This window comes from Ammospiza nelsoni, chromosome 2 (assembly GCF_027579445.1).
Source record: "Ammospiza nelsoni isolate bAmmNel1 chromosome 2, bAmmNel1.pri, whole genome shotgun sequence".
In the NCBI taxonomy this organism is placed as follows: domain Eukaryota; kingdom Metazoa; phylum Chordata; class Aves; order Passeriformes; family Passerellidae; genus Ammospiza; species Ammospiza nelsoni.
This window is the reverse complement of record NC_080634.1, coordinates 3,699,805-3,719,034: the sequence shown is the minus strand read 5'-3', so window position 1 is coordinate 3,719,034 and position 19,230 is coordinate 3,699,805. Positions and strand designations below refer to the sequence as shown.

Here is a 19,230-nt window from a genome sequence, read left to right as displayed (position 1 = left end):
CATTTATAGCTGATAGGCTGAATTCTCAATTTCTGTTGAGGTCCAAACCTTATCTCAAAGAGCTGTTTAATAAAAATGTAACACTTCAATAATAAAATGCTACTAAATAATTTGCATTCCAACATTATGCAAGCTTCAATACAGGGTTACATTTTATACAGACTGAATAGGGTGAGCCTATAGATCACAGAAATCTAAGACTCAATAAACCAGCACATTAATTCTTCACATATGCAGGGGTACATGTGAACTCAACAGCATTAAAGGCCACAAGAGACAAAAGTGCACTTCCTGGAAAACAATACCCAGATGCTGAAGTACTTAAAAAAAAACCCCCAAAAACCAACACCAACATTAACTACATCTGGAAAAGATCAAATGCTAACCTGATTTTGACAGAGTTGCTTTTGCTGTTGTCCTTTTGTGTCAAGTCAAAAATTCCCACGAAATCATAATAATCAAAATATTATTAATAATAATCAAATTATTATTAAACAAATTGTTATTAATATAATTAATGGGATATAGCAGTTTTCCCTGAAGCAGTAGGTAATCTTATAACCTTCCCCAGCCATAAAGTGCTCTTAAATTAAAAAAAAACAAAAAACCAAACCAAAAACTAAAAGCACAAAACCACACATATCAATAACCCAACTGTAAGAACTCTTAGTGTTCTGACACAATTTGGTTTTGAGACCTGGAGTTTCAAAAGGCAAAGGACAAACAAGCTCATCTCTACTCTCAGCCTCTCTGCCAAGTTTGAGAACCTGAACATCTCTTCTGTTTCTTCTTGAAATTTCTAATGTCAACATTAAAAATTAATTATGCTGGCATCATCTGAAAATGACATGAAGATTTAAAACTAATTTCTAAAAACCTTTAAAATACTTCAAACTAACTCTTTACAAACAGCATCACTAGATTTATAGTACATAGAAATAAAAAAGCGTTTTAGCTTAACTGGCATAAAGTTAAGAAGAGGAGTAGAAATGCCAGCATTAGTGATGAAAGAACTAAAATTCAAAAACAGGATTAAAAATTGAGAGGAACAAAATAAAACAAAAAGAAAAAGCACCGAAAAAATGTAACCAATCCAAGCTCCAGTTCCACCACACCACAAAAACCTCTCTGTTGGGTCAGCCCAAAGTCTGAGGCTTTTTAAATCTTAATCATTAAAACAGGCCTAAGACAAAATTTTACTTGACTTGGCATTGAACATTTACAGAGAAACTTAGTAAGTGGAGAACTATGAAAGCAGTTCTTCAAAAAATTATTTGGCTGCAAATCTCATAAAAACAAAGGTTGAAAACTCCTATAGTTCTCAGAACCCTCTGAACATGAAAGGTTTGATGTTTGCAAGATACCAGGCAACACGGGGCTGGCCTATTTCTCCGGCAGTTTACAGCAAATTTAACCTTATCAATATTCAGGACCAACCCTAATAGGGAGAAGAAAGATGTCACAGCAATAGAAGGAGCAGAGATAAAAGGAAAGCAGCGAGGAAGAAAAGCACATCACATCTTAATTGAACGGGGGATGAGATAGGGATGGCTGATACTGCCTGGAGCAATGGGAAAACGTTTCTGATGGTGCAGCCTGCGAGCCCAGCCAGGGTGGATCGGCCCCAGAACCCGTCACTTCTTGAGCACAGCAGCTGCTGAGTGCTTGTTAAAGCTGAATGAATAATTTGCCACGAACAATACGTTTGACAAACTTAGGCTCTCTCTTTTCATCGTGTTCCTAGAACACCGTGAATGGAATTGCATTATTCAGATAGAGCTGAATTCCTCTGCAGCTTTCCCCACGTAGAGCTCAGCTGCCAGCATTCAGAGGGTTGCTGAGCTGCGTTCAAAAAAGACAATCTGGTACTTCTCCTTTTCCTGACTGGATGAACAAATGTAACCTACTTCTGAAAACAGACATGCACAAGTATTTAAAAATTGATTTCTGTCAGTAGCTGGCTATGTGACACTTTCAGTGTGGAAAAAATGGGATTTAGTAAACATGAGTAGGACTCTCTTGCACACTGATTGTGGTATTTTCTGAGGCCCCCATCAATACAAGGAATGAGTGAATCTGACTCCATGCTCTTAGGAGGCTAATTTATTATTTTATGATCTATATGATATTAAAGAACGCTATACTAAAGAATAGAGAAAGGATACTTATGGAAGGCTTAACAAAATACTAATGAAAAACTCGTGACTCCTTCCAGAGCCTCAACACAGCTGAGCAGTAATTGGTCATTAAGTTAAAACAATTCACATGAAACCAATCAAACAATCACCTGTTGGCAAGCAAAGTCCAAACCACATTCAAGAGCAGCAAAACACAGGAGAATTGAATCACATAATTATTGTTTTCATTTTTCTCTGAGGCTTCCCAACTTCCCAGGAGAAGAAATCCTGGCAGAGGGATTTTTCAGAAAACATGACGGTGACACACCAATAGTTGAGTTTACTAAAAAATTTAACTACACCAAAACCAACACACACTACTGTATGCTGAAGGAAGACTTTTCTCATAAAAGTCACTTTTTCTGGCTGTTCATGAATTTCAAAATTAATAAAAGTTTAAACAACTTAAATATTTAAGTTAAGAGTTATGGCTGCTTACATCCATTTCATTGTACAATACTAGTCCAGACCCCACTACCATTATTAAATTGTGTTATCTTTCTAAAGCACTCAGTCATTTATAACTACCTAAAAAAAAACCCCAACAATCCACAACTTGTATCTCACTGTCCCCAGGATCTGCTCCTCACACAGTACAGCAATGAGAGCACAATTACTGAAGTGAAGATGTTGGCAGCCATCCAGGTGCCAGTAAGAATACAACGCGTATTACTCACCACTTCCTTGTGTGCTGTAATCTGCCAGCTCTAAAAACAGAACATTCCCAGCAGTGCCTGTTCCCTCCTTTTGATGCCAGATTCTTTTATACAACGCTGTCATCTTAGCTTAGCAGGAGCATTACTTATTTTTTAATTCCCTGTTGGTATTTATTTTTCCCATTCTCTAATGTCAACCCTTGAGACAGCTGCCCTACCAAGAGCCCAAAACACAGCAAACGAGCACCTAAAATCGCTGCCACCTGAAATTTAGCTGAGTGCAAACAGGGCCTAAAAGCCAATCTTTGCCATTTCTTGACCTGTGGGTGATGTGGAAGGCTTTCAAAGCCCAATCTGAGCAATAACTTCAGAAAAAAAAAATCATTCTAGGCATTAGAAAACTACCACTTTGGATGATGATTTGCCTGCAGATACCAGTTTTGCACTCCTCAAGCCCAGAACAGCAAGGCAAAATGCAGAGGGGTTTTGGAGAAGCTGACAGGCATCAGCCAAAGGCAAATGAATCAGGGAAAGGCAAATAGAATGAGCATTCTGGGTTTAATTTAGGTGCCTAATTACATTTCCTGATCAACTCTCGAACACTTGGTTAACCTTAGCAGAAACACTTTTATTCCTTTGTAACCCGTCTTCTGTGAAGATATGCTTGGTCACCTGCCTTAAACATTGTGAATTTCAAAGTTATTTTGGAATAGCGCTAGTAAGTACAAGCAAGAAACTTTCACATGACCTCAAAAAAAGCTGTACTGGTAAAACCAGGCCATTTTTAGAGCTGGATGTTCTCTTTTGTCCCCCTGACCCTTCCCCAGCTCCACTGTCCTTGTCTGGTCACACTCCAGCTCCTCACAAAAGCTGAGGGACCCATAACTGGGCACAGCACTTGGGGTGCCCCTCATCAGTGCCAAGTACAGGATAAGCTCCTGAGACAGGAGCTCATCTCCTGAAAAAATTTCCCTAATGCATTACAAGTACCAGCACAAAATCACACCATTGTTACATACCCTAAAGCATTCAGGGGTGCTCAGAAGCCACAACTACCCCCCAGCAACAGGCAGTATTGCACTCACCTCCACACCGGCCTCCAAAGGGGGTGCCCAGGAAGCAGAAATCAGCCTGGAGGAAGAGCCAGAATCAGAAAGATGGTGGAGGCACAACCAACACAAAAGACAGCTTCAAGCACAGTACAACCTTTTATACTCTTCATCCCAAATGCATTGCACCTGTGTGCCCTCTGTTCCCTTTGCTGGTTGGTCAGTGCCTCTGGGCACTCCATGGCACTCGTTATCTTTAATGCTTTTCACCTGTTTGGCTCATTATCTTTAATGCTCTTCACCTGTTTGGCTCATTATCTTTAATGCTCTTCACCTGTTTTTCACAGGTGTAGCCAATTAGCGATGAGGCAGGGCCACAGCTCCACTCCCAATCCCCACAAACTGTGTGCCTGCAACAGGCCAGGACCAGGCACAGTGGGCACCCACCCTCAGCTGTGGTGCTGACCCAGGTGTTGGACAAGATTAGATATTGAATTGTTTTTTTTTTAAATGTATCTTTATTCAGTTTTCACAGAATTGTAGAATGAAAAGACCTCTGAGATCATTAAATCCAACCCCTGTTCACCCTTGCCCTATGGAAGGGAATTGAAGTTTCTTCCCGGGTGAAGCCTGGTGAGACCTTAACATCTCAACATGCTGGGAGTAGCACAGAAGATACACAAAAGGAAACAACCATGAGTGGCCATTAATTTAACTAATTCCAACATCTCTACTAACTCCAAACATCACCCCTGGCACTGTTGGAGACACCTGCTCTGGTAAAGGAGATATAAAAGAACCAAGGAATGAGGAATTCCTAATTATAGGAACCCAAATACTAAGAACTGTGTAACTTGGGTCCAATGAACACTGAACCAATGAATTTCTAATGGTTTTGACTATATAAGTATCTGAAAAATGTAGCAAAATTAATGGGTCATGGAATGATTTCCTCTGCACAGCTCAGGCCCTGTGTGGATGAAATGATTTCTATTGCACATCCTGGACAGCATAAAGTAATGCCTTGATTCTCCATTCTAAAAATGCTGTTGGAGGGTTTTTGTTTTTCCCTCAGTTTCAGTGACACAGGGGCTGTGAGGGATTGCAGGGGCAGCCTGGCCATGGGTGGGGTTCTGAATATTCATGGGGCCACCTCAGCTCACAGAACAGCACGACCAATTAGGCTGGAACAGTCCACCATTGAGTCTAACCCGTGACCCAACACTGCCATGGCACTGAGTGCCACCCTGAACACCTCCAGGGATGGTGACTCCAACACCTTCCTAGACAGCCATTCCAATGTCTCATCACCCTTCCTGTGGGTTCAATTCCTCCAAAATTCCCCCTGATGTCCAACCAAAACCGTCTGGGGTGCCTGTGCCCACATCAGAGCATGGCAGGGGGATCAGCACCAAGTCTGGCGTCCCAATGGGGTGCTGGGCATCAAAAAAATTAGTTGCTTATGCTTAGGAAATTGAGTTGGACGCTGGGCTTGTTTTTTTTGGCTTGTCCCCCTTATGTAAAAATCATCTCCTGCCTGATTAACATGCATGCTACAACCCTGAGCTGGGGAAATCCAGCATGCATTGCTGTAATATTTTAATGGGTTTGGATCTGGATGCAAGGAAACAAGCTGGCATAGCACTAATACAGCACATGCACAGACTGATGTGTGCTGCTGCTAGTAAAATCCCAGCGGGTATAATGATAAAACAGTTGTGGCCACAACCCCAGCTACTGACAATGGCTCACACAGATATCATTCCCAAGCAAATTTCTTGTGTGTAATAATAAGTCTGATGGTAGCCTAGTAATTGCACATGAGCCTGAACGCCTTCCTTGGGAGGATGTTAACAGATAGGCACTGAGCCTTGCAGTTCCCACATGGCTCTGCAAACATCACCTCCTTCATCCTGGAGTCAGCTAAGCAGGCTGGATAATGTTACCTCATTTTATATTCAACAGCTACAGCAAGCAGATTTGGGAAAATAAGTCTGTAACTATGCCTAGAACTCAGGAAAGACTTTCAGGGCTGGTGCAGATCTCTGTGTTTTCTGACACCTGTGTTGTCTTATTGTGGTGTTGTGAGGTCCCCAGGATAAGGTGAGAGATGAGAATTTGACTCCATATTCTCAGAAGACTCATATTCTATTTATTCTATTTGTTATAAGAAAATTATATACTAAAACTATACTAAAGAAAGAGAAAGGATACATCAGAAAGCTAGAAAATAATAAATACTAAATAGTAAAAACCCATGACTGACTCAGAGAGTCCGACACAGCTGGCCGTGATTAATTAAAAACAATTCACATGTTTGGATAAATAATCTCTAGACCACATTCCAGAGGAGCAAAACATGGAAAAGCTGAGGCTTCTCATCTTCTCAGGAGAAGAAATCCTGGTGAAGGGATTTTTCAGAAAATATCACAGCGACATCTTTTAAGGGGAATTCTGACTCACAAAACAGAGTCATCTCAAGTATTTAATGCCATCCAGCTTTGCAATGTGCTGACATTACTTTGAGATGTGGCAAGGTAAAAAAAAAATTTAAAAAAAGAGTGTATCACTTTAGACTGCAAGTTATTACAGCAAGCTCAAAATCCACCAAAAGCACCACCAAGCTTGTTCCTTTTTACATTTATAGTTACAAAAATAAACCAGAAATAATCCATGCAATAAAAATTGTTAATTTTTTCCTTTATTAAAAAATCTTCAAGAGAACAAGGTTTTTTTCTCTCATCCACAAAGAAACAGGGAGTAGAAGCACATTCTGAGAAAAATGGTTAGTGAAGTAGAATTTAGAAGTTTCCCATGAAAGCAATTCAGTCAGCTCTACTCCAGTATATCTTCATCCACATGTCTCAAGTTATTATTTTCTTTTAGGAAGACCATAAAAATCTCTTCCTAAACATAAAGTGAAAAGACTGGCCCAAGCCTCTCACTAAGATAGAAAAGCAGAAACTTTGGCTCCTGAGACCAAACCAAAATCTGACTAATAACTATTCAGTGCAAAAATTACTCATCTGGAGTGCAGCATGATTTTCCAGCCTTCAGTCAAGATCAAGTTCTTGATTATCACATGCGCAATTAACTTCTTGCAGCTGTGAATGAGGTTTTCTCCAAAATTTTCCTTGCTACATTGGAATAATGAAGGAAAGTAAGATAACTGATCTTTCCAGCTAAGTATAAAGACATTTTAAGTGCATAATGCACCCTAAAGCTGTGGAGGACAGCACTTTAGCAGACAGCTGAAGAACAGAAATTGTGCATGAAATTGCAAGTGGTTTCTGTTCATTTGTTAAGAGAATTACATCTAGAAAGGACCTGGCCACTTGTGACTTGCCTTCAGAATGTGAATTGATCCATCTATGGTCTTTTGGACCAAGCTTTGACTTTTTTATCCAACAATCAGGAACCTGTGCCCTTCAGACTTCATTATTCACATAGATGACTTCCAAAATAACGTGGTTTTTAGCCATAAATTCCAGTTTTGACAAATGAAACTGTTATGTCCCCTTTTTCCCCTTCTTAGTTTTCAAGATTTAGTTGAAATTCCCAAGTTGCTGTGAAACTATTGAATGAAAGTCATAAACAACTAAAAGCCATATCTTCTTTCAGGGGTTGGGTTAGCACACAAAATAGACTCTACCTTGAAAGAGTTTTTTCTCTGCATCAGTCCAGTGCAGGAGGATTGTGAGCCAGTTTTCCAGGCAACATTCCAAAATAGCCTCTTTCCTCTGACCACAGTGGACTTTAAATAGGCCATGTAGAGAAAGACATTGGCCATTCACAGGGATGTGGGTTTAGATGTGAGTTTTCTCAAACAATAATTTTGTATTTTGAAGGAAGCAGGAGTGGGGTTACTGAAAATAAGGTGTAAGACAAATGGTTTGGTTTACAATTTTTTTAGAAGACACTATTTGGAAGACCAGAGAACACTGAGTATTGAGCAAATTATATTTCATGAGTTTACAGATAAACTGATATACAATATTTAAATTATGGAGAAAAATCAAGAAAATATTTGCAGTCAATCTCCATCAATTACAGCTTGTTTTGTTCTATATTAAAAATCATGGCACTGAGCAATAAGAAAGAGCTCAAGTTTGTTATTCTGACAAGAGGAGTTTTTTCCCTGGAAAAACATCGAACTGACTATGTGCATATGGTCAAAACCCAACAAGATAAATCATTAGGGCTTCTATAGAGTATTTAGCCTCAGGATCTCATAGTGTTTTGCAAACTTTAATTAATTCTTACATTATTTTGGCAAAACAGGAAATAAAGTGCTACCTCCAGATTGCCACCTCATCAGTAATTAGAGTATCTCTTCCAAGGCTGCACACCAAACTGGTTCCCTCGTGAGACTGAACCCAGATTTTGTGAGTCCCTGCTCTGACAACTGCTGAGCTCTCACAGCTACTGCAAAGCAAAGTAAAAAGTCCTGCAGGTTTCTGGTTGCTCCTTATTGAAAAAGAGCACAAAACCTACAAAAAACACAGTTCAAATAAACTGCTGTTAAGGCCACTGGCTTCTGCATTTGTAAATTCTGCCCCAGACTCTCTTTATCTAACATTGTAAAGCAATTTAAAACTCCCAGCTTTGATTTGGAATTCCTCTGTATAATACATAAACCCATCTATTTTGTGGGATGGTGATAAAGAAGATTGAATTGTTTTCACTGTCAGCTGCTAAGAACATTCTTAGCTGAGAGATCAGGCTAAAACTTAAGGGGTTTATTTTTTTATAAATGCTTTCAGAGCTCAAAGGAAACAGCTCAAACCCCTATTAGTTTAACAGTTTCCATTTCTATCACCCACTACTCCCTTTCAAATCGTCATGGGACCAGGCTCAAAAGAGGATTTCCCTTTTAGATTTATTTTTCTGATTACCATTGACATATTCCTTACATTTTAAGGCTGATTTCTGACAGTAGGTGCACTTGCTAAAATTATGAGCTGTGTTCTAATGAAGAATTGACTCCAGCTGCAATGCCTATGAAAAACTCCCAGCTCCTTACTCACCTTTGACAGAGCTGTGTTTCATGGGACTGAGATGTGTTCTTACTACACCAGGACCTATAAAGCAAAGCAGTCATGGTGAGGGCCCATATATTTCAGAGAAAGGTGCCAAAATCTATTCCCTTTATTCTATTTATTTATATTCACAGAAATTCCTGTGCTAATGCTAACCAATGTATGAAACAAAAAAAATGGCAATTTGACCTTTTAATACAGTAAGTAGGATTTTATAAGTTTTTCTTTGCCCTTATTTACACATTTATTTAATCTTTTTTTAAGATGTAATTTTACACATTTTTTCCCTTACTTACATGCATACTTACTGACGCAATCCTGTGAAATCTGTTTCAAGTGATCTGAATCTGATGGAACCTGGAAAGAAGCCCTGGAGTGCAACAGCGTTCTGGGCAATAACTAACAACATTTTAGCACAAAAATCTCAGTCAAATTAACTATTAACTATTTTTGGCCTGCTGAGTTTTCATTGTCCCACCCCATTTCATCCCCTGCAATCATTATTTTCTAGAATAATGCCTACAAACATAACCAACTTAAACCCAAACATAACCAACTAAAATCCAAGGACCTGACTCTTCTCTTGCTCTTTTTTCACCCTTCACAAATGTAGATGGGAGCAGAACTTACAGAAAGGAGCAGAGGAAGGCTAAATGTCCTCTCTGCATTAACTGTCTTCTTTATGATTTAAAACCTTCTGTATTGTTTGAAAAAGTGTGAGGAAAAAAAAGGGGTTTAGTTTCTATTTCTATCAAGTCCTGCTGCAGCACCATAGAAAAGTTGTGTGTCCTTTGACAGAACTCACGGTGTCCATTAAAAATGTCACTTCAGTCCTTTCCCAGGAAGGGGTTAGTGTCAAGTGCAGGTGTTGTTAGCCTGCAGTTAAAACCATATTTTTTGTAAAAAAATGGTGTAGTCAGTGGAGTTCAGACCTTTGTGAATGCTCAGGTAAAAGCACCTGGCAGCACCTTATCTCTTGCAAATCCCACAGCCTCTCTCTCTTTATGTTGACCCAGTTTGCAGAGGATTTGGGAAGCATTTAGAGCATTTCTTCCATGTGTAGGCAACTGGTATTGATTGCTTATACAAAAAACATCAAACAGAGAGGTAAATTTTTAAATATTCAACATGGTTTTTGTTTAATCCTCTATTTTAAACCATGAATTCACTCAGGGAAGTTGTAATTTTCTTGATTCTAGCAGGCACCACGATCTATGTGAGACATTGTCTCAATTCTACATCAGCTTGTCAGTGCTTGATCATTAATTCTCTGATATCATATGAGTGGAAGGTGCCCAGCAATGTTTTATCATATTAGTGACATCTGCTGTCTCTCTCACTTGCATCTGTGTAGCCTGTGGTGTATTTTCACCTATTTCTTTCCACGAAATGCAATCCTTCAGCTGTGCTGCTTTAGGCAGAACACTTGAAAATGCGGAGGATGTGCCAGTGGGCTGGCAGAATCAGGTATTTGCACAATGTTATTTTTATGTTAATCTGAAGTTTGACAAATATTCTATTTATATTCAGCAGTGCTTCTGTGTAATAAAATGTGTCTGTACATATGTGCATATTTTTGGATAAGCAGAATACAGAATAAAAGTATGATTTATGAATGGTGCCAGATTTCTTTCATGCAATGTGCAATAATCTCTAACTAACAAATATAAACATTTCCATTATAATGCATTAACCCTTAAATAATCTACCAGAAGGAGAAGCAGGTACATACAGGTGTATTAGATTATAGATACACCCCTTTGTCTCCTCTTTTTCAAGATGAAAATACAAACCAGTCTCCAAATTTCTGGCATGCAGACCCATAGCAATTGCTGCACCGAATCAGAGAATTAAATGACTTATTTAATATACATAGGTCATAGGTGAGTGCAGATGCTGGGAGACAGGTATTAAGTCTCATAAAGAACAAATTGCCCTGTTACATAATGCTGAGAACAGGGAGAGAGCAAACTTTTAGTCAGAAATTACTCCCCTAACTAAAGAGCATAAGCGCCTCTATGCCTGTGGTCATTTTCACTGATCACCCTTGGACCTGTGTCTATTTATAGTTTCTATAAGGAGGATAAATGAGGAGAATATTTGTGATGAGACTATCATTAATATGACACCATATTATATATTATTATTATTAGTAGTAGTAGTAGTAGTACCAGACAGATAAAAGTATCCTGGGATGTTGTACTCCGCAAACTGGGCCCCTGCAAGAACCCAGGTTAAAATCTGAACATTAAGTGAACATTTAAAACTGCTGTTCAAGTGGTTGGTTGTTTTTTTTTGTTTTGTTTTTTTTTTTTTTTTTTTTTATCACAGTCATTTCTGCAGTTTGACTCACCCTGACTCACCATAACCTCATGGATGGGAAAAAGAACAGGAGTGACTGGCTGGAAGAAGCTGTAGGAGGTGGAACAATAAGTGGAAAGAACACAAAGGGAAGGTAGTTATTAAGCTGAAGAAACACTGAAAACCCCTGGAAAAAAGCTTAATTTCTGATTAAAGTTTTCATGAAATTAAGTTATTCATATGGCTCTGAGAATGTCAGGGGTGATTCTTGATTTTTTAAATAATATCAGTTAAAGAAACACATTTCTGTGTATGAGGTGAAGGAGAGAAAGGAAAAGCATCTTGGAACAGACAGGTGGGGCCAGAATTCCTGCTCCTTGGGAAGTGGCTCTTCCTTAAGGCTCCTGGGAATGGAAACTTCCCTTCCCTGTGCATATTGGCTGTAATCCCAAATCAACCTTCATCCATTTGACAGAGGCTCAGGCTTAGCTGCCACCTTCTTCTAGCAGCTGTCACCTGATCACAATTTGCAGCCCGCACTCAAATTGTGTCCATACCCAGATTTTAGGCATCTCCAGACCATCATTCCCAAGGGATGTGGAGTTTATTACCCCTGCTGTACCTGGACCACCACTCAAATGCCTCCTCAAGGCTGGCGCAGGTGATGGTCCTAGCCTTTAGATCTGTCACCTCCATCATTTGTCAAATGCTGACAGCACTTCCACTCATCATTGGATCTCTCTCAGTAGATCCAGCATCATCTTTGGCCTTTTGGACAAAGTCAGTGCATTATAAATCTCCTCTGATCAATATTTTCACTGAGATTCTACCAGCAAGAGACAGGATTTTCATCTCCTCTCTGGTCTCAGAAAGCTCTGTGCCCTCTCAGTGGTGGTCGGGGTGCTGCTCTCTGCACGCACAATGAAAATAATTCCCTGAACAAAAATCCAAGTGTTAAAGATACCTCATCTTTAAAAATACATTTCTGTAGAGGGTTTTATTGTCTTTTTCTTTAAAAATACCCCAATTCTTGCATGACATAAGCACACAAGGCCTGTCTGATCACATTTCCTAGCTGCTCAAAAAGGGAATGAGGAAAGGAATGGAATAAAAGATGAAAAGAGGTCTGAGTGTGCAATGAGAAGGAAGGGCAATGACTAACGTGCATTTAGGCATAGGAAAGGAAGGCTGTAGCAGAGTCAGGTCACTGTCACAGGGGAGAGAAGTTCCAGACTAAAAAAAGCCAGAAGTTTTCCTATGTGAGAGGGGAAATACATTAAAAATTGATGCTACTGCCCAGCTTCAGTTCCTGGATGATTTTTCTCTACCATCTTTGGTAAAGACATTAGGAAGCAGCCTCTTGTACAGATCTGCCCTGATTTTGGTATTGCTCTTGTACCTCCTAAATTGGCAGTCATGCATCTGGTTCCTTCCAGTTCTGATCCAGAGGCACCACCCTCCTTAAATTAGGCTTCCATTTATCTTAGTTATCTTGATTTATGCAGCGTTCTGTGCACCATTCATCATACAGCTAATCTCGAGTAACCTTGAGTAATATTTTAATCTTGCTGCCCCCAATTTTACCCTTTCTTTCTCAGCATTAGCCTTGAAGACTTCTCTTTCTGCCTTCAAAAATCACCTGTGAAATCTTAGCAGGTAGCTCATACTTTCCTGCTAAATTTTTCTCCCAAAGTCTTCCCTTCTTCTCAGCAGGTCTTGTTCCCCACCATGATTAAAACTGGTAAAAATCTGAAGTATTTAAAGGAGCACCTCACTGGTGTGATACTGACTGCCTACAAAATCTGGAAAATTTCATAGCATGAAGTGTTTAAGGCTTTGGTTCTTGCCAGTTCTTAAAATCTGGGTCATTTATTTGGGGTTGCAGAGGTACTTTTATTAGGAGTTTTTTCTTCTCTAGAAATTTGAGACTGTTTAAAACTTGGTCTGATAAACTTTGTGTGCCTCTAGACCAAGTTGCCAAGTGAGGCATCAAACAATATCTCCCAGGCATTCTATTTCAGAGTCCATTCTTCAGGGACTAGACCTTATTTATTTAAAGTTTAATGCTTTTTAAATCTCAGTCATGTCCTCTGTTCTCATTCTCCCACACTCCCATGATCTGGGAGCTTCTGAGGGCATGTCTTCAGCCCAGCTTCTTTTCTCATGGGGATCTCGAGCCTTCTTCTGATCTTGGTTCACCTAAGCCTGAAACCAAGCCTGCCTACCCCAGAAAGGGGTCACTCCACTCAACCTCACTGATTTACACTGATTTACTAGAAGAAAACTCTCAAATCTACCCAAAGGTTTGCACTCCTTCCTGTGTTTCCTTTCTCCTCCCTGTACAAGCTGATTTTTATTTAGGAAAAAAAAAAAGGAACAATTAAAGGAATCGCTCTGTATTTTGTTGGCAAGTTTATGCAACTGTAGCATGAAAAATTTAGAGGCCATGATAAAGTTTTTTTCTGCAGCTCAATGTAAAGTGTGAGAATCTAAAAGGTCTCCAAACAGCAAGTAATTTCTCAAAGTGTATTCTATGCACAGTGATTCAGAGTGTACTAAGGACAGAATTGCAAGCTAAATGAGTTTTGTGCCTTGATTTCTGCATAGTTTAGTGCTTTAATCTGAAAAATTAGCCACAGACACCCAAATTGTGCAGTACTTACCATCTCTGTGAAGCTGTTTGATGAAAATTTGGAACCAGACCTGTTGCCTTTGCTTCCTCTAGAGCTCAATTCAGAGCACTTAATGAACCCAACTTGAACACAGCCAAGGCACAGTTTTGCTGCCTCTCCACCTTGATGAGTTCCTGCCGCTCTTTCTCCTGAAAACAAAAGGGGCAGGAAAGGTTTTACTGAGGGATTTCCCACAGGAGTGTGTTTTGTAGGCTGGGATTTTTTGCTAGTAGTATAATACACAACAACACTATTTGGTTAAATATGAATTTGAAATAAAAATAAATATGAATATGAATAGGTTGCATGGGGCCCTGAACAACCTGGTTTAATGGAAGGTGCCTCTGTCTATGGTAGTGGGGTTGGAACTGGATGATTTCTAAGATCCCTCCCAACCCAACCCATTCTTTGGTTCTATGATTTCAAAAGTTCTCTTAGCAGGAAGCAGGAACAATATCCCTGGAGACTTTCTGACAGTCATAAAAACCACCACAGCCCCAAAGTCTTGTTGCTCTAAAATCAAGCCACTGCACTCATTTGCCTTTCTCCTGATAGCATGGGAATTCTTGGAATTCCTTCCCATTGCATTAGTAGTCTGCAAAGTCCATTCTTAACTCTCAAATCCAAGTGGAAACAGTAGCTTGCAGGAATTTTCAAGTGTGTGTTGAAGGACACTCAAGTTTGTTCACTTTCCCCCCTCATTTACCAAATACTTTTCAAAAAAAAAAAAAAGCATTTTGGAAATCCTGAGTTTTACTTTTTATCTCCTTTTGGAGGAGGTAACAAAGAAGATGAACATACAAATAGAAAAACTCCCACACAAATACTGCTTGTGTTCCTCCTGGGATAAAGCAAGCAAACAACTTTTTTCTGTGGAACAAATTTTAGTATATTTTTAATAGAAAAATTTCTATCTGGGAAAGGTTATGTATTTAAGAAACATGCAGGTTAGGTCAAACAGTGTTTTGAACAACAATGTATCATTTTTTGGGGAGGAGATCCTCCTTTTTTATCAGGCAGTTCAGAAACAGTATTAAATATTAAGAGAATTGAAGTTCCTTTTTAGCAAACACAAACCTGGAGCAGAAAACATTACCAACCTTATAAATTAGATCAGTTTGAACAAGAAAAAACAGACTTAATATTCTTTGCAGAAGAGATGAAAGATATCTGAACTGTCCATCAATAATTAAAGTAGCACTGAATATGATAATAATACTTTGCTATCTCACTGTGTGGTAGATAGTTGGATGAATTCACCTTATTTTCATTTCTTTTTCACCCAACAAGAATTCTGCTATTTGTGTCCATAAAATGCTGCCACTTCCAAGCATCTCTGAATTATTGATGAATAATTCAGGCTGTGTCACAATGCCAATAGCATGGCATCTAACTAAAAACTGTTGAGCCTAAATAAATGTGTGCATTTAATGTAAACATAAAAAATTAGATTCATTTTGAGACTTATCTTGAGCCTAAATGCCTTTTTCAGAAAGTGAAATCATACAAGCGAAAATATCAATGCATAATTTGAAAACACGGCAAATTCTATATTCCTAAGGAGATTTTTTTGTGGAGATGCTGAGCACTGCTCACATGCAGTGAGTCAGGGAGACTGAGATTCCCTCCTGGCAGTTTCTGTCAGCTGTGAAAGGATGTAGTGAAAGGATGTGTCGGATGGGTGTCATGTGGGGACAGCCCTACTGAAGCATTCACTGCTTCAGCTCCATTGATTTTGGCAGGAATCTCCCTGACACAGAGCTTGATATTGAAAGGATGCTGACCTCCCTTATTACCCCAGGAGATGGGGTCTCAAGAGCTTCCCTGGCGACTATTTCCTATTGATTTTAAGTCTGCTTGTTGTGACATGGATCACATTAATCTTGCAGGATGAAGGCAGCAGAGCAGCACAGCACAGACAGGATGGCCTGGGCTGGCTGCCTCTGTGGTGCCATCCATTCCCAGCAGCTGGGTGCAATCCAGCTGGGAAATGTTTATGGCAAATGACCCAAACAACTGGCAATTTTCAAAAGCAGAATGTGCTCTGCTGAGGTTTGCAGGGTAATCTCCCAGAAGCTACAGGCTGGGGTTTGATCCACATAAGGGAGAAGCTGACCCTGTGGAGGTGGGATAGTGCTGTTGCCTGGAATAAAACATAAAACTTTTTTCCAAATGGTGTTAAAATAATATGAATAATATAAATATTATAAATAATATAAAACTAATCTAAATAGTATGTAAATAAATAAAAATAAAAAAATGGAAAAAATAATATAAAAGCAAATCTTTAACTGAAAGCCTTCAAAGTGCACAATATTGTGATATGCACACGTGGTACAATATTTCTACAATTTTATAAGTTAGTTGAAGTTTGTGTTTCATGGGTTTCCCTCATTCCAGATGGATCAAGGTGGGACCATCAATCAACGGACATCAAAATTAGAATAATCAAGTCCTATCTCTAATTTAATGGGTAGTGATCTCTTTCTATTCTTATCCTTTTTTTCACTTTCTTTTTCTTATACATTTTCTTCAGTGTTATTTTTGTGTTTTTATATTGCTGTATTTCCAGAGATAAGAACCCAAATCGCTACAAAACTCCTTTCCATTGCAGCCAACTTGTCCTATAATAAACCCATATATATATACACAGACGCACACAATTAGTTTGGAAAATAATTGAGCATGAAAAAAAGATTGAGGATTCCTAGACTGCTGCTCTTCTGTGGAGAAAACAAGAGCAAAAATCTTTATGACCCCAGCATGTTTCCATGGGAAGTAATGTTTTGTATCTCCATATTCTATTTTATGTCTTTAGAAAGCACTTTTAAGGTACTAAAACTAAAAATAATTCCTGAAACCAATTGCTAAAATTCAAGTAGCAACTTGGAAAGACCTATGGTTTGGAAAAATCATAGATATATGTGACATAAAATGTATTTTTGGTTTATATCTTTGCATACAACACTCCCATCAAGCCAATCTCAATTCTTTTGCACAAGTTTAGGTATTTCTGTATGTATAACCCTCACAGAACAAGATAAGTATTTACTAAATAAGGTCTTGCTAGATTTATATAGACAAAGATTAATTTCTATCATTTTCATTCTGTGATTACTTAGTTATCCCAAGATTTTTTTTTTTTACATCAGAATTTGATGTTCCTCCCTACAACTGCAAGTTATCTCTCACACTCACAGCAAATTGTATCTGTCTTTGTGCTCATACATCAGTGCTACTCTAACTCTTTAAAGTTGCTTTAGATCCCAGATGGTTTTTTAGTGTTCCAGTACTTTGGGATTCTAATGCAGTTTCCTGTAAGCATTTCAAGGGGAAAAGAAAAAAAAAGGCAAAAAAAGAGAAATTAATTAATTAATTTAATTAATTCCATTACAGTCTCCTCTGTTGTTTCAATGCTCACATGTGTTAAAAATGTTTGGAAGGCAAACCTAAAACAGAGTGGCATTGTGGCACTGCCAGGGCAGAGACATGGGACAAGGGGATGTAGGATGCAGTGGGGTAGTGCTCACCCACCCCACAACACCTCCCTTAACACAAAAAAACCAAAATCATACATTCTTAAACTGGTATTAAATAAAAGCAATGTGAAAATGAAATTTTTGGTATAAAAAATTTAAATGACAACTGTACATTTCTTCCCCATAAAGTTTCAGCTGCCGTGCCATTTCTGATGAATATTAAATTATGTATCCACTGAAATGTTTAGAAAACCTTCCTTAACCTCAGTTAGAAAAAATAAACATTCTCCTTATCAAAAAGAAAAAAACAAGTGGACCAAAAGTGCACAGAGTAACATTTGGGAAAAAAGGAAGAATTATTAAAAGTCACTGAGTAAAATCTGTGACTGGATATGCTAAGCATGAAGTAAAGGAAGCATTTGGAGGGACAGCTCTGAACCTCTTCTACTGACACTGTTTTGCTGTGTGAGAATGAATATTAATTAGAGCAAGGAGTAAACACTGAGGGAGCAACACCTGGATCAGAAGATCAGAATTCCCCTGGCAGTGGGGAGGAGCAGTGGCTGGGACACTCACCTGGGCCATTCTCCAAGTCTGGCAGCGTTGGCAGAAAGAGCTGGGAGTCCTGCTCAGAATCACCTCTCCATGGGGGCATCTCACAGGAGGGAGGAGAGGCAGGCTGGAAGCACCGACAGATTTGGGATTGCCTACACCTTGGGGAACACCCCCACCTCCAAGCTCTTGAGGAAAAAGCTGAGCCCAAAGATGCCATCTCCTAACTCTGCATTTAATTAGCTCCAACCCCACAAGATCTTTGAGTTATCTTCCTGAATGTTTTAGGGGCAACTGAACCCACAGAGCTTGGCTAAGTATCATATGCCAAAGATATCAATCCATTTCACAGGTCTAATTGGCATAAGTTATTCCAGCTGGGTGTCTGGGGGATTGGATGTGTGCCAATTCCTCTTGAAGATTGTTTACTGATTTGATGTGTTAGAACCTTTTATCATATTAATTATTTATGCCATCAGTTGGAGGAAAAAATAATTGTAAGTAAATGCTTGTGGACTATGAGACAGCTTAAAAAAAAAAGCCAAAACAACTCCATAAGCTTGGATCCAGACAAAAAAGACCCCAGTCTATCTTCAAAGTCTTCTACACATTTATTAGTGTGCTCAGAAAATTATTTTGTACAAACTGCTGGTGCATTTCTTTAATTAGATAAAAATACATGTCACCAGGAGCTTGCACCCTCCCAACTCCTTAATTCTGCTTACAGAGAACAAAACAACAAATCCATCTGGAATGCCCTTCCCATCACTAATAACATAAACCATGTTTGTTAGCTGATTAAAATAAAGAAATGAAAAGCAGATCTTACACACAAACACAGCCTGTGTAAACTCCTGCCTGTAGGCAGTACAACCATGGGAATGTTTGGAAAAAAAAACACCACCTACTTTATTCTAATTAATTTGTGAGAAATTGAAAACCAAAGGCAGCATCTTTAACAAAAAGGGAAAAGCTCTAATAAATGTTAACAAAGTTAGAGCTTCATGGCCTTTTATGACTTAAATTATTGACTAAGAAGAGAATTTTCAAACCTGCTCATGAATTTTGAGGAAGTTTTTTCATGTTTCTTATTCCCATCAAATGATTTTTGAGTTTTTTTTTTTATTTTGGGAAAAACAAATTATCTGACATGCTTAAATGCAGACTTGTCTAGCCAGATAAAAACTGTAAGTCAAAAGAGAGCATAATTCTTTACTGTTTTGACAGACAAAATACAGTTTCAAATTAAAAATAAATGGCACAAGTAACTTTTTGGTGGAGAGTTGGGAAAATAGGGGGAAATTA

The 19,230-nt window shown here is 38.7% G+C and overlaps 1 protein-coding gene across 1 annotated transcript in view; it reads right to left on the bottom strand.

Moving 5' to 3' along the window:
- The window catches only part of EPHA6 (EPH receptor A6), a 597,075-nt gene extending 593,100 nt beyond the window's left edge, over positions 1-3,975 (bottom strand). The window contains exon 1 of the mRNA XM_059493881.1: positions 3,919-3,975. The gene's annotated coding sequence lies outside the window, so the exon portion shown is untranslated. The remainder of the gene's footprint in view (positions 1-3,918) is intronic.
- Between the last annotated feature and the right edge of the window lie 15,255 nt (positions 3,976-19,230).